At 39.8% G+C, this 11,335-nt stretch overlaps 1 protein-coding gene across 10 annotated transcripts in view; it reads left to right on the top strand.

Annotated features, from left to right (window-relative positions):
* ERBB4 (erb-b2 receptor tyrosine kinase 4) overlaps window positions 1–11,335 on the top strand; it is a 1,202,068-nt gene that overhangs the window by 125,594 nt on the left and 1,065,139 nt on the right. The window lies entirely within an intron of this gene.

The raw sequence follows: 11,335 nt of genomic DNA, 5'->3' as shown, positions 1-11,335 counted from the left end.
ATCTCTGGAGTGGAATGTCAGCTGAGGACCCAGAGGAGAGGCCTGAGGAAACTGCTGTTCCAGGTTAGAGCCTTGCTGCACATGGGAGAGATCCCACTGGGACTGTGAATGTTCACAAGGAAGCCGGGCAGGCCTATGCAGAACAGCGACTGGACTAATTGATTTGTTTCACTGTTGTGATTGGGATTTGAGAGCCTGACCCCGGGTGAAGGGGACATGGACTGAGCCTGGCAAGGAGACTGAGAACAGTCGGCGGGGTGGGGTTGGTTCTTTTTCATTTATTTTGGTACTTGAGTACAGGCCAAGGCTAGCCCTGGAAGGAATGCACCTAACCAAAACCAAAGGTTACCCTGGTGGTAGAGGGCAGAATAATAGATTAATAGGCAGTACTGTGACCTGGCTGCAGAGGATTTTGAGCACCATTTGGAGAGTGTAGGCTGGGGTAAAGGGGAAGTTTGGAGTCCCAGAGAAGAAAATGGGCATTGCCTCCTAGAATAGCCCACTTTCTTCTCTGCCCCCCAAGGCCCCCAAGGTCTGGAACAGCCTGCCACCGCAGGTGGTTCAAGTGCCTACATTGAACACCTTCAAGAGCAAACTGGATGCTTATCTTGCTGGGATCCTATGACCCCAGCTGACTTCCTGCCCTTTGGGCAGGGGGCTGGACTCGATGATCTTCCGAGGTCCCTTCCAGCCCTAATGTCTATGAAATATAATTTCATCAAAGTCATGGCAGGCAAGAAACATAAGATCAACTTCCTGGCAGACCAGGTGATCTGAACCTGAGGTCCACCACCCTGTCACCACCTCTAGGAAAATGAACTCAGGGCAGTGGTAGCAAGCCCTACAACACCTACAGCTGTCACACTGATGCTACAGCCACCCAGGTTTATCTTAATCCAGTTCTGGCCATTTTGAAAGCAGTTTATGTGCACTGAGCTTCTGTTGTGTTACAGATTTGAACCCGTTTCCAATAATTTATACCAATTTATGTGTAATTTCTGTTCCTAGCCTTAATGTTTACATTTTGCACAATAAAATTATATCTTGAATGTCCTGAAGATACAATTGCATTTTAATAGAAGACTGATTATATTATGTTTGAAAGTAGTTTAGAGGTTGGAGTGGCAGTACATTCCAGACCTTGCCATTTAATATTTTCAAATAAGCTCTGTTTCCGTAATCTTGGCTTCTGCCACACTTCTGTATGCGTATTTCAGAATGCCGCATATTCTATTGGAATCAGAAGCTCTAAATTCTTACTAATTTGCAGCTGTTTATGCAAGGAACTGAAATACTGTGCCATGGTGGAAATTAGGGAAACAGATGTGAATGCTTCAATTTGAAGCACATCACCATCATTCTGTAAAGAAAATTAAAAATATAAGTGACTGAAGCTTGCTACTGCCTGCAAAGAATTTTGATGGGCTGGCAATTAAATCAGAGGAATTCTAGACCTCTTATACTAATAGATATAGAGATTGGAATCTATGCCTGACCAGTATGATTGAATAAATTTTACAAGATAGAAAGAAGAAATCTAGATTTCAATTGTAGCACTTAAGTCATTATTTCAATGGTAAATTAAAGTTCCATGTTGAGAAAAAGGAAAAGAAATTTATAGAAAAATAAACTGTGGGCTACAATTTTCTATGCTGTAGTCTACAAAGCTGCATTGCATTATTATGCAGTGTGCACAATAGGACTGCTAAATGTCATATCATTATTTTTTTCTATCATCTCCACTTTTCCTCACCTGGCTCACAATACACTATAGTGGAGGTAGTGTGTGTTTTCAATGGTTTAGATAAAATTTAATAAACTTATTCACTAAATCTGAAAGTACTTTACACTAACAATTCAGGAAACACATTTTTGCTGCTGCAGAACATTTGAACTATTGGATTTTAAACATTGTTCAGAATTTACAGAGTTTCAAAATGCTGAGTTAGCTGTGGTAGCTCTCAGTGAGATCTGTTGGGAGTGGAAATGTGACCTAAGAACTTTACAATTAATAGTGTGCAAGTGTAGATAGTGAAAAGGAATAATGAGCTAAAGATATTCTACAAAAAACCTCATCTTAAACATTTCTTATAGATGGGTGTATCAGAATAATAGAGAAGTTGACCTACAAGGAACCTTTGTAGATCATCTAGTCCAACCCCCTGCGTGAGGCAGGATCATCCCTATCCATATCATCTTACATAAATCCATTATCTAACTTCTTAGCAAAACTACACAGTCAACCCTGACACAACGCAAGACATAACATCCTAGCCTGCCACTTAAAACCTAGGGACCATGGCAGCTAATGTCCTGCCGATGTAAAGATTGTTAATATATTGTCAAGAGATCCCAGGATGAGGGATACCCAGTATGATGGTTTGTAGCAGTTTCTCAGAGTTTTTATTCTCCATTTTAATATATCTGATTCTAAGGGCTTGAACAAATGAAATGTTTAAATCTTGAAAAATGATCAAAATGGGCATGAATAAATGATGCAAACTCTGAAGCTTATTTAGACCTCTCTACCTTCTCTGTGAAAAAGTGAGCCCTAATGTAACTGAGGGTGTGCAGCTGGATTTGCCCTGGCATGCCTCTGGTTAACCCTGGATGAACTGAGGCTAAATCTATATCCATTTCAAACATTGTATTTCAAGGTGTGTTTATCTGTAGTCTGTGTGTAGTTTTTCTGTCAGTATGGGATAGATATTGCTGTGCAATATCTCAGGCTGCTTGGTGTTCTCTTCAGCTCTGGGTCATAATGTCCAGATGGATGCATTCCTCAGCTGAGAGTCCCATAGCTGACAGTGAGCTGATGGCGCTCACAGCCATGGCAGCAGGGACTCTCAGCCACTGGAGATTGTGGTGCACCCTGGCAGCTGCAAGCCCCGTCAGCTGACAGGGTTTCCAGCAACAGGAGAGCACCTGGCCACACAGCCTATTAATGGTGTGATCAGAATGAGCCACAAAGTTATTCCATGTTTTTTGTGGAGCAACTTTGTGGTTAATTCCTTGTTTTATCATACCATTAATTGATTGAATGTGTGGCTGGGTCACAATTTAAGATGTGATTAATTGGTTAAACATGTCTTAAGCCCAGCATGTAGATGGGACTTATGAGTAGCAGCCTCCAGTAGTTTAAGAAACACTTAGACATTCCTTCATTAACAAAGCATTGCAACTGCACATTTAAAAAAAATCTAGAATTAGCCTTTTCTTTTTTTATGCAATTTAGGATCTTTGCTACTATACCTGATAGGTGGAATTATTGTTTCTGAGATGGTAAGCTTTTGGGGGCAGGAACATTGTTTATTGCATATATGTCTAGCATCTGAACAAGTTGTAGGTTTGATCCATGACAGAGGCTACTGAGGGCTATCACTATATCAATAATATATAATTTTATTAATTATGAATAACTATTAAATGCACATGTGTACTTTTATTTTGGAATATGATGTGTTTAATTTCATTGGCAATATGAGCGCTTATATGCAAGTCAGAAGGGTTAACAATTCAAAGCAGTCTTCATCTAGTGTCAGGGCTCATGGGATACTTACTATCAGGAGAGCTATTTATACTTGTTCCATGTTGATGGTTTATTTTACATGCAAAACTTCTCTGTAGTCTTCATGGCACTTGTTAGACTATGCTAATTTCCAACTCTGCCTTTACTGTCAGACTAGGTGACCTTGTTGAGTGTTAACAGAATTTTGGAAATTCTATAGAAAATACTGATACACTTCACTCAGTCCCTTTTATCTAAGGATCTCCAAGTACTTTAGAGGCATGAATAAATTAAGCCTGCAAGTTCAAAACAAGTCTGGGTTGTAAGCAGTAATATCCTATTTTTAATCTGGAGGCAAATGAAGTACTAAGAGATTAAGGCCCATTCTACACATTACAGGTATCATGCAATTAACTGATTAATTGTGCAGCTACCTTAAGACCAGCTATATGTGCAAAGTAGCTATTACATGTTAAAAAGTTCCAAGCAGCTATAAAGTTAGACCTTGAAAATGTGTGCTAACTTCATAGCTGGTTGCTATGCAAATTAAAGCTTGATATGTAGGAAGATGTTCCCTGTGGCTGGTAGCCCTATTAGCTAAACAGAGCTCCCAGCTGCAGGAGTGCACCATGTCCAGTGTGAAATCTCTGAGCCCTTGGGATCACAGCTGTTGTGATCCCCAAGGCTCGATCATATGTGAAACCCTGGCTGGGCCCAGGAGATCAGGACTGCCATGATCCCCAAGGATTAGGGGTGTGTGAAACCCCCAGGCCCACACATGAGCCAGGTCTCAGAGTCCAGTACCTAACAAAACTTGGTCCCAGCACAGCTAGGACTGAGCACCCCATCAGCTGTGGGGCTTTTGGTCCCAGCTGCACATGGCCCCTGCAGCTGGGAGCCTGCTTCTTGCCAATGCAGGGGGAGCCCAGGGTCCAGCTCCCCCGACACTGGCAATAACACATCAATGAGTCTAACACATGATCCCACAGTCATGCCTCCTGCTGTGCATGTGTAGCATGGCAAGAGGCACAATTGTGTGGATCATGCATTAGATCCAGTTGTGCCTTTTTACCTGCACATGTAGAGGGGGCCTGAGTGCCTTAGCCAAAGACACTCAAGAAAATCCATGCTGGTGGTATCAAATTCTACAATTTGTAACCTCTAGTCTTGTTATATAGCCATAAACCTTCCTTCCCTCTTATGATATGTAAATGTCAGTGTGAATTCAGGAATGAGTGAGGGATTATCTGGTTTTATGTCCTTTTTATGTGGCTTTGGATTGTCCACTTACATTATCATAAATCTAGGGCACTAGGTCTTGTGTGCATACAGTTGGTTTGCTGTGCCACAGCAGAGGAATATTGAGAAAATGGCCCTTTACTCGCTAGGGATAGTCAGTTTTTAGAGTTCATTTAGAAGTGCAAACTGTTCATAGCATTTCAGCTGATGGCGCATGCATTCCCTGAAGAAGCTGTAGTGCCTTGCCTAAAGCTAGCCTCCATGTGAATGCTAATGATTAATACCATGAGATCCCAATGGTGTTGGAAGCAATATAGTTAAGTAAAAGGCAATGGTTTGGATAAAAGGTCTTAAATCAGACTAATGTTGGCAAATGTCAGTTGAAAGAGAAGGATTTGAAAAAAAAAAAAAAAGAAGAAAGAGTAATTTAAGAATAAATTCAAAGAGGAAAATGCGGACATTCCCACAAACTAATAAAATCTCTGCAAATGAGGAAATGAACCTTCTCTGATTGAAATTTAATCACAGAAAGGGTTTTATTGTAACAAGGAGGATTATAATTACCATTAGAAAAAGGAGAGAGTTTTTCCCATTGAACTAGATTTGACTATTCCAGCCTACAGCTCAATATGAAGAGACAGCTCTGTGAAGTGAAATGGTAGAACCAATGCAATACTTTTGCTAGTAATTTCTAAAATATCTGCCAAATCCCCCCAATAAAATCTACTTAAAGAAATCTGTTTTAAATACTTAATCTTCGCATGTTTTCATTAAAAGCATTGTCCAAGAGTTACCACATTATCTGCACATCAGATACAATACTACTGCATATTATGTATTGACCAGTGTTGATTTTTAATCACAGCCACTGTATCTAAGTATCTTGGGAGTGGCAAGAGGTCAATAACCCTATCTATCTATCTATCTATCTATCTATCTATCTATCTATCTATCTATCTATCTATCTATCTATCTATCTATCTATCTATCTATCTATCTATCTATCTATCTATCTATCTTTAGTTTGTATGTTATTTCATCTTTATCGTAGAACAAGTTAACTCCTTAAAGCAATTCTGACTTGATGGTAATGAAATAACCAGTGAAAACTGTTGTCACTTTTTCTTTCTGTTTCCATACTCTACCTTTTTTATGTAAAATTCAGAGTATTCTAGTATGTCTAGTAACTCCTCCGGCTAATTATTATTCACAAGACTGAAGATTTAATGCCACCAACATCAGAAAGGTGACATTTTGTAATTACTTTGCATAAGCATAAATTACTACACAAAGTTCAGAAAAACAGAGACTTAACAGTATGTTCCATTATTTCTTGGGGTATATTAATTTCAAGACTAAGATTCTGAACTGGCACAATTCAGTGCAAGGTGGTTTCCTGTTTTGTGGATTCCTCTATAGGACACATAACTACTTAACTACTCTTACCAGCTTTCATCATAATACCTTTTAAGTTAACTTGGTTACGTCTTGTGAGACAAGCTGGTTGCAGTCAATAAATTGTATCTGATTTGTGTCTCTGAATTAGGCCTAAGAAGTTCCATTACTGTTAAGAATACCTCCAACCTAGTTAGTAAAACATTTTTGTTTCATGATGGAGAAAGGGATACACCTATCCTCAGAGCAGGGGGGCTGGACCTGATGATCTCATGAGGACCCTTCCAGCTCTAAACTTCTGTGAATAATTAGGGGGGAAATCTGTTGTTTGTACAATACATTTAATTGGCTAGGACAGGGGAATCAGAGACATGTCCTTCAGAGCCACATCATCTGTCCCCTGGTGCTGGCCCTGGGTCCTGAGTACCCTGGGATGTAAACTCTCTGGTCCAGCTGACTTGTAGGTGTCCAGCCTATACTCCCAAATCACTGGTGGTCACCAATATATAGGTAGGCAAAAAAAAAAAAAAAAAAAAAAAGGTCAAGAAAAGCATTAATACCTGGGAGACTCTAGCACTGAATTATCTCCAGTGAGGTGCTGTGATGTATGACAAGGCATCAGTCCTTCTGAGCAAATTCTCCTCGCTATAGAGGTAGATAGATGTTAAAGACAAAGGGAAAGAGCGGTGACCCAACATCACCAGGATCTACTCCTTCATCTCAGAACTGTTTGTCATGTCTGCAGTCATATATGCGGATGCCACATGGCCCTCAGTCATTTATGGACTAACAAATAATTTATTTATTCACTGGAAGACGTCGTTCTCATATTGAGGGATTGCTACCACCGCTAATAGGACACTTTACAAAGCAAGTATCCTTAATATGCCTTTCTTTACCAATCCCCAGCCTTACAAAGATTCATTGCCAATAGAATAGTGCACCTGAACATACCTAAAATAACAAAAAAATCTAGTGCACAAATACAACAAAACATCTGGGTGGGGGCAGAAGGAGGGAGTCACTTACCTTACAATTTAAAGCTTCCATCAACTGTAATTAAAATAAACACAGACATATGGAAAATATGTTGCCAGCTTTTGCATAGTTAAAAACATCCCAGAGGTGCTCCACATGTATCCCACATTCTGCTAGGTTAATTTGCCTTGTTAATAATTCTTTTATTAATAATTCTTTTAAATCCAATTTCCTCACTCTGAAGTCAAGAAATGTACACTACATCTTGAATGCTCATGTGGCTGTTCATATCAAAAAAAGGATTCACATTTCAAATGGCAAGAAGTGAGTATTAGGATGCTACATTGTTGATAATGGTGTATGATAAGAAACAAACTGTGATCATGGCCATCAAAATATGTTATTTCCACATTGATTGCTACTCCAAAACTTTAGGTATGTTTAGTGTTTTATATTCAAAGCAAATCATGAGGATACATATGTCTTCTCCCTAGATCCATTTGTGCACCTTCAAGTACAAGATGTCAACAAAATGGCAGATTTTTTTGATGTCTCTACAAATTTCACCTGAAAGTTTGAAGAGATCTAATGTTTTCCCCTGATGGATAAACATACCTGTAGCACAAATGTTTGCTTTTGAAGTTAGTGTTCCATGTTTGAACTAATTTGAACATAAATATTCTATGTCAGGGGTATGCAACCTTTTCTGACTTCTGTCTTGAAAACCCACCCTGAGCACTGGTACCTAGCTGCCTCTATTGCTTTTCTCCACAGTGCCATGGGGAGGCTACCAACAGCTGAAGTCCCCTGCCACTGAATGCTACCAAAGCCCCATATCTTCAGGCTGGATCCAATGGTCCATTACCCTCAGTCTGTATCAATGATGAACGATAAATAACTGGGTTTTTTAATGAGCCTTTGATAGCATTTATAAGTATTTTCTTAATATTTGTATTTATATTGCAGTAGTCTCTAGGAATTCCAGTTGTGGATTAGGGCCCCGTTGTCTTAAATGCTATACCAACATAGAATTAAAAGATAGTGCCTGGTTTTCACTTGCTTCTAGTACAGTGCATCTTAACTGTTGTGGTTTAGCAAATCTCTACATTCATTTTCCTATTTTTTTTTTTTTTTTTATCCTTTCAAACATGGGTACTATGCTATGTTTATCGGTGACACACCTTCTCTCAGGTATGGTTGCAAACAACTACTTTATCCCAACATAGTCTTTTAAATAAATATTCTACATAGAAAACTATTGCTACCATCCCACTTAACAACTCCCAGTTTCTATTAACTGAAGTTGTTGACATTGTATGGCAGTTGCTCATTATCTAATATATGCAGTCCAGTTTACAGTTATCCACATCAGAAAAGCCACCAGAGTTGGCACCCTTAGTGGGTAAGGCAAAGATGGAAGGATGCTAAACAACATGCATTTAAGGCATAATCCTTGGAAACGGGTGGTGCTAGAAAAGCTCTTCCCTAATTGATGCCAAAAGATTATAGCATGGAAAATCCTTGAGATGATACTTTCCACTTTGGCGTTGCTTTCTCAGCATATCCTTGGAGGTACACCAACCTGTACATGAAGACATAAACTCTTCCCATTCCCGGTATTATCTGCTAAAGGGAAGGCAGTAATCCATGAGTGACTGGTGCCTCCTGAATCTGGGGAGGCACCTGCAGAAGCCGTTGATGGTAACGGCCCTGTCAGGGGGGGCACCAGCCCTACCAACAGCATCAGTGTTAGCCACTGGGGGGCACCGGCCCCATCGGGGGGGGCATGTGGACCCCCTACCAGTCGCCTATGCCATAGTCACACTATTCCTCTTTCACACTATTTCAAAAGAAGTAACCACTCTCTCCCACATCTTGAATCTTTCTGCAAAGCAAGGGCAAACTTCACAAAGATTACTTCTTTCCTTCAAGGGGTATCCTGTCCCTCATCAGTAGTGATGTTGCAGTCTGTGCAGTTTCCTGAATAAGGTTTCCTTCCCCTTATGTGAGTTGGGGAAAGAAGAGGAGAGCGAATGCCAATCTCTGTAGGACATATACCTCCACAGTAGAATCCATCTGTTAACAGGCAAAGAGATCAAATTATCATTTGTCCATAGGAATAGAATCACCATGTCAGTGCTGCTACACTTAAGAAGGCAGCATATGAAAGACTGCTCACTAGGGGTTAAATCTTGGCCCTGTTGAAATCTATAGCAACATTTACGTTGACTTTATTGGAGTTAGGATCTCACAGTCAGTTATCCTGTGCCTTTTCCTTTGGAGAAACAGAAGATTTCTGTTTCAAGGGCTGTCATATAAGCATTGCAAAGAAACCAGGGACTGGAAGATAAATATATTCCACCAGCAGTGAAAAAGGTTAATAAAATTAGGGTAAAAAACAAGAAAATTTTTTATTTAGGAACACATTAGGAAAAAGGGGAAGAGCTTGTGTTTTTTTCCCCCTCCTTATTCTATCAGTAGCATTTGGTAAGAGGAATTAAGCAAACGGTTGTGAGGGTCATCCAAATTATTTAGCAGTCATTTTTGCTCCTTTCAGAGTAATTTATAAATTAACTCTTGAGTATTATTTGTAGTGTACCCATGACACCGAAGGATGCCAGGTTATGACATGCTCGTTTTTTAAATAAGTTGAACCTGGGAAAATGGAACAGTCAATCAGGCTAGAAACATGATTCATGTAAAATTTGATATTATTTTGAAAGGAATGGTTTCAGAAAACTCAAAAAAGCATGTAATAGCTTTACTGATATTCTAATAGCTAAATGCTACTTCTAAGAAATTGCAAATGTAAATATTTGATTCTTATATTTGGTAATATAGTAGGGTTTTTAATTATCTCACTATTAAACAAAACATGCTTTTATACTGTGTATTTTTATAGTGGAGTGTTTAAACTAATTCACTGAATAATTTCATGCTACATTACATTCAGCAAGATCTTTCTGTATGTATTGTTTTTGTGTTTTCTGTGTTCTCAGTCCAAAGCTTTTTAACTATTATTTGAAAAAATATAAAAACTAAAGACTTAGTATGAAATAATCTTTTGGCCATTTGACTTACGGTAATATAATATTTTGAAATTATAGTGTCATTTTTTTGTATTTTATAATTTTGAAATAACTGGAATGTTTTTAGAGTAATTTTCTTCATCATTTGCCAAAAAAACTATTTCCTCAAAAACAAATGCCAAGAATATTTTCTAGTTGGGGGTAACCTCTGGAATTCCAGAAGTGTTTTATCTTTAGCACTCAGTACATGAAATGTCCATTAGTGATCTCTAATATGTCCATAACACAGAGTAATAGATCATAAGAGTGTCACATGTTAGGTAGCTTTTAATGAATGATTTTCATGTAAAATGATTTACTATAAGCAGAGTTTCATTCCTAGTTCTAGGGCTGGGGGTTGCATGAGGAAATTATCATGACTAGAACAGGGCAGGAAATGGTTCTCTCACCCTTAAAATGTTTTTTACATTTTCTGAAATTTTTCATGACTGGCCTACACCAAAATGAACCCCAAACCTTGACACTGGGCACATCTACATGAGGTGCATTACTGCAAAGCAACATAGTTTACTGCACAGTAAGTATGTGCATCTACATGTGTGCATGCTTAATGCACAGTGAACCTTGCTAATCAGAAGTAAACTTACTACCTGCAAATGCAAGTAGCAAATTTACTTATGAGTAGTCACTGTATGGCACTTGTGTAGATGCCTGACCGGGAGCAAATCAGCTCTCAGTTAGCCGGCCACTGGGGGCAGGAGATTACTCCCTTTTCCTGGGAGCTCCCTGTTGCCAGGACAGGCTCTCACACTAGAGCCCAGGTGTGGACTATGTCCCACTGCCCTGGAAGCAGGGAGCTCCAAGTCCCTGGCTCCAAGATTACAAATCAGGGGCTGGGGGCTAGGAGGTCCTTATCTCCCAGTGCCAGGTCTGTGGTTGCCCCAGCTGGAGCTCCACAGTCACAGGGCTTGGGCTGAGATGAGGATCTCCCAGTGCTGGCCCCACAGTCACAGAGCCAGCTCTGAGAGCTCCTTGCTGGCAGGGACTGGGGAGCCTGTTCCCTACTTGCTACTAGCTGCCTCACTGGCAGTTTCGGGCAGGAGCTGGGATTTGCCTTTCCCCTGCAGCTCTTTCCAAGTCCCCTGCCCCAATCAGGGAGCTGGGTTGAGAGCTTCCTGCTGCTAGG

Source organism: Alligator mississippiensis, chromosome 4, assembly GCF_030867095.1.
Source record: "Alligator mississippiensis isolate rAllMis1 chromosome 4, rAllMis1, whole genome shotgun sequence".
NCBI lineage: Eukaryota > Metazoa > Chordata > Crocodylia > Alligatoridae > Alligator > Alligator mississippiensis.
This window is presented reverse-complemented; position numbering and strand designations above follow the sequence as displayed.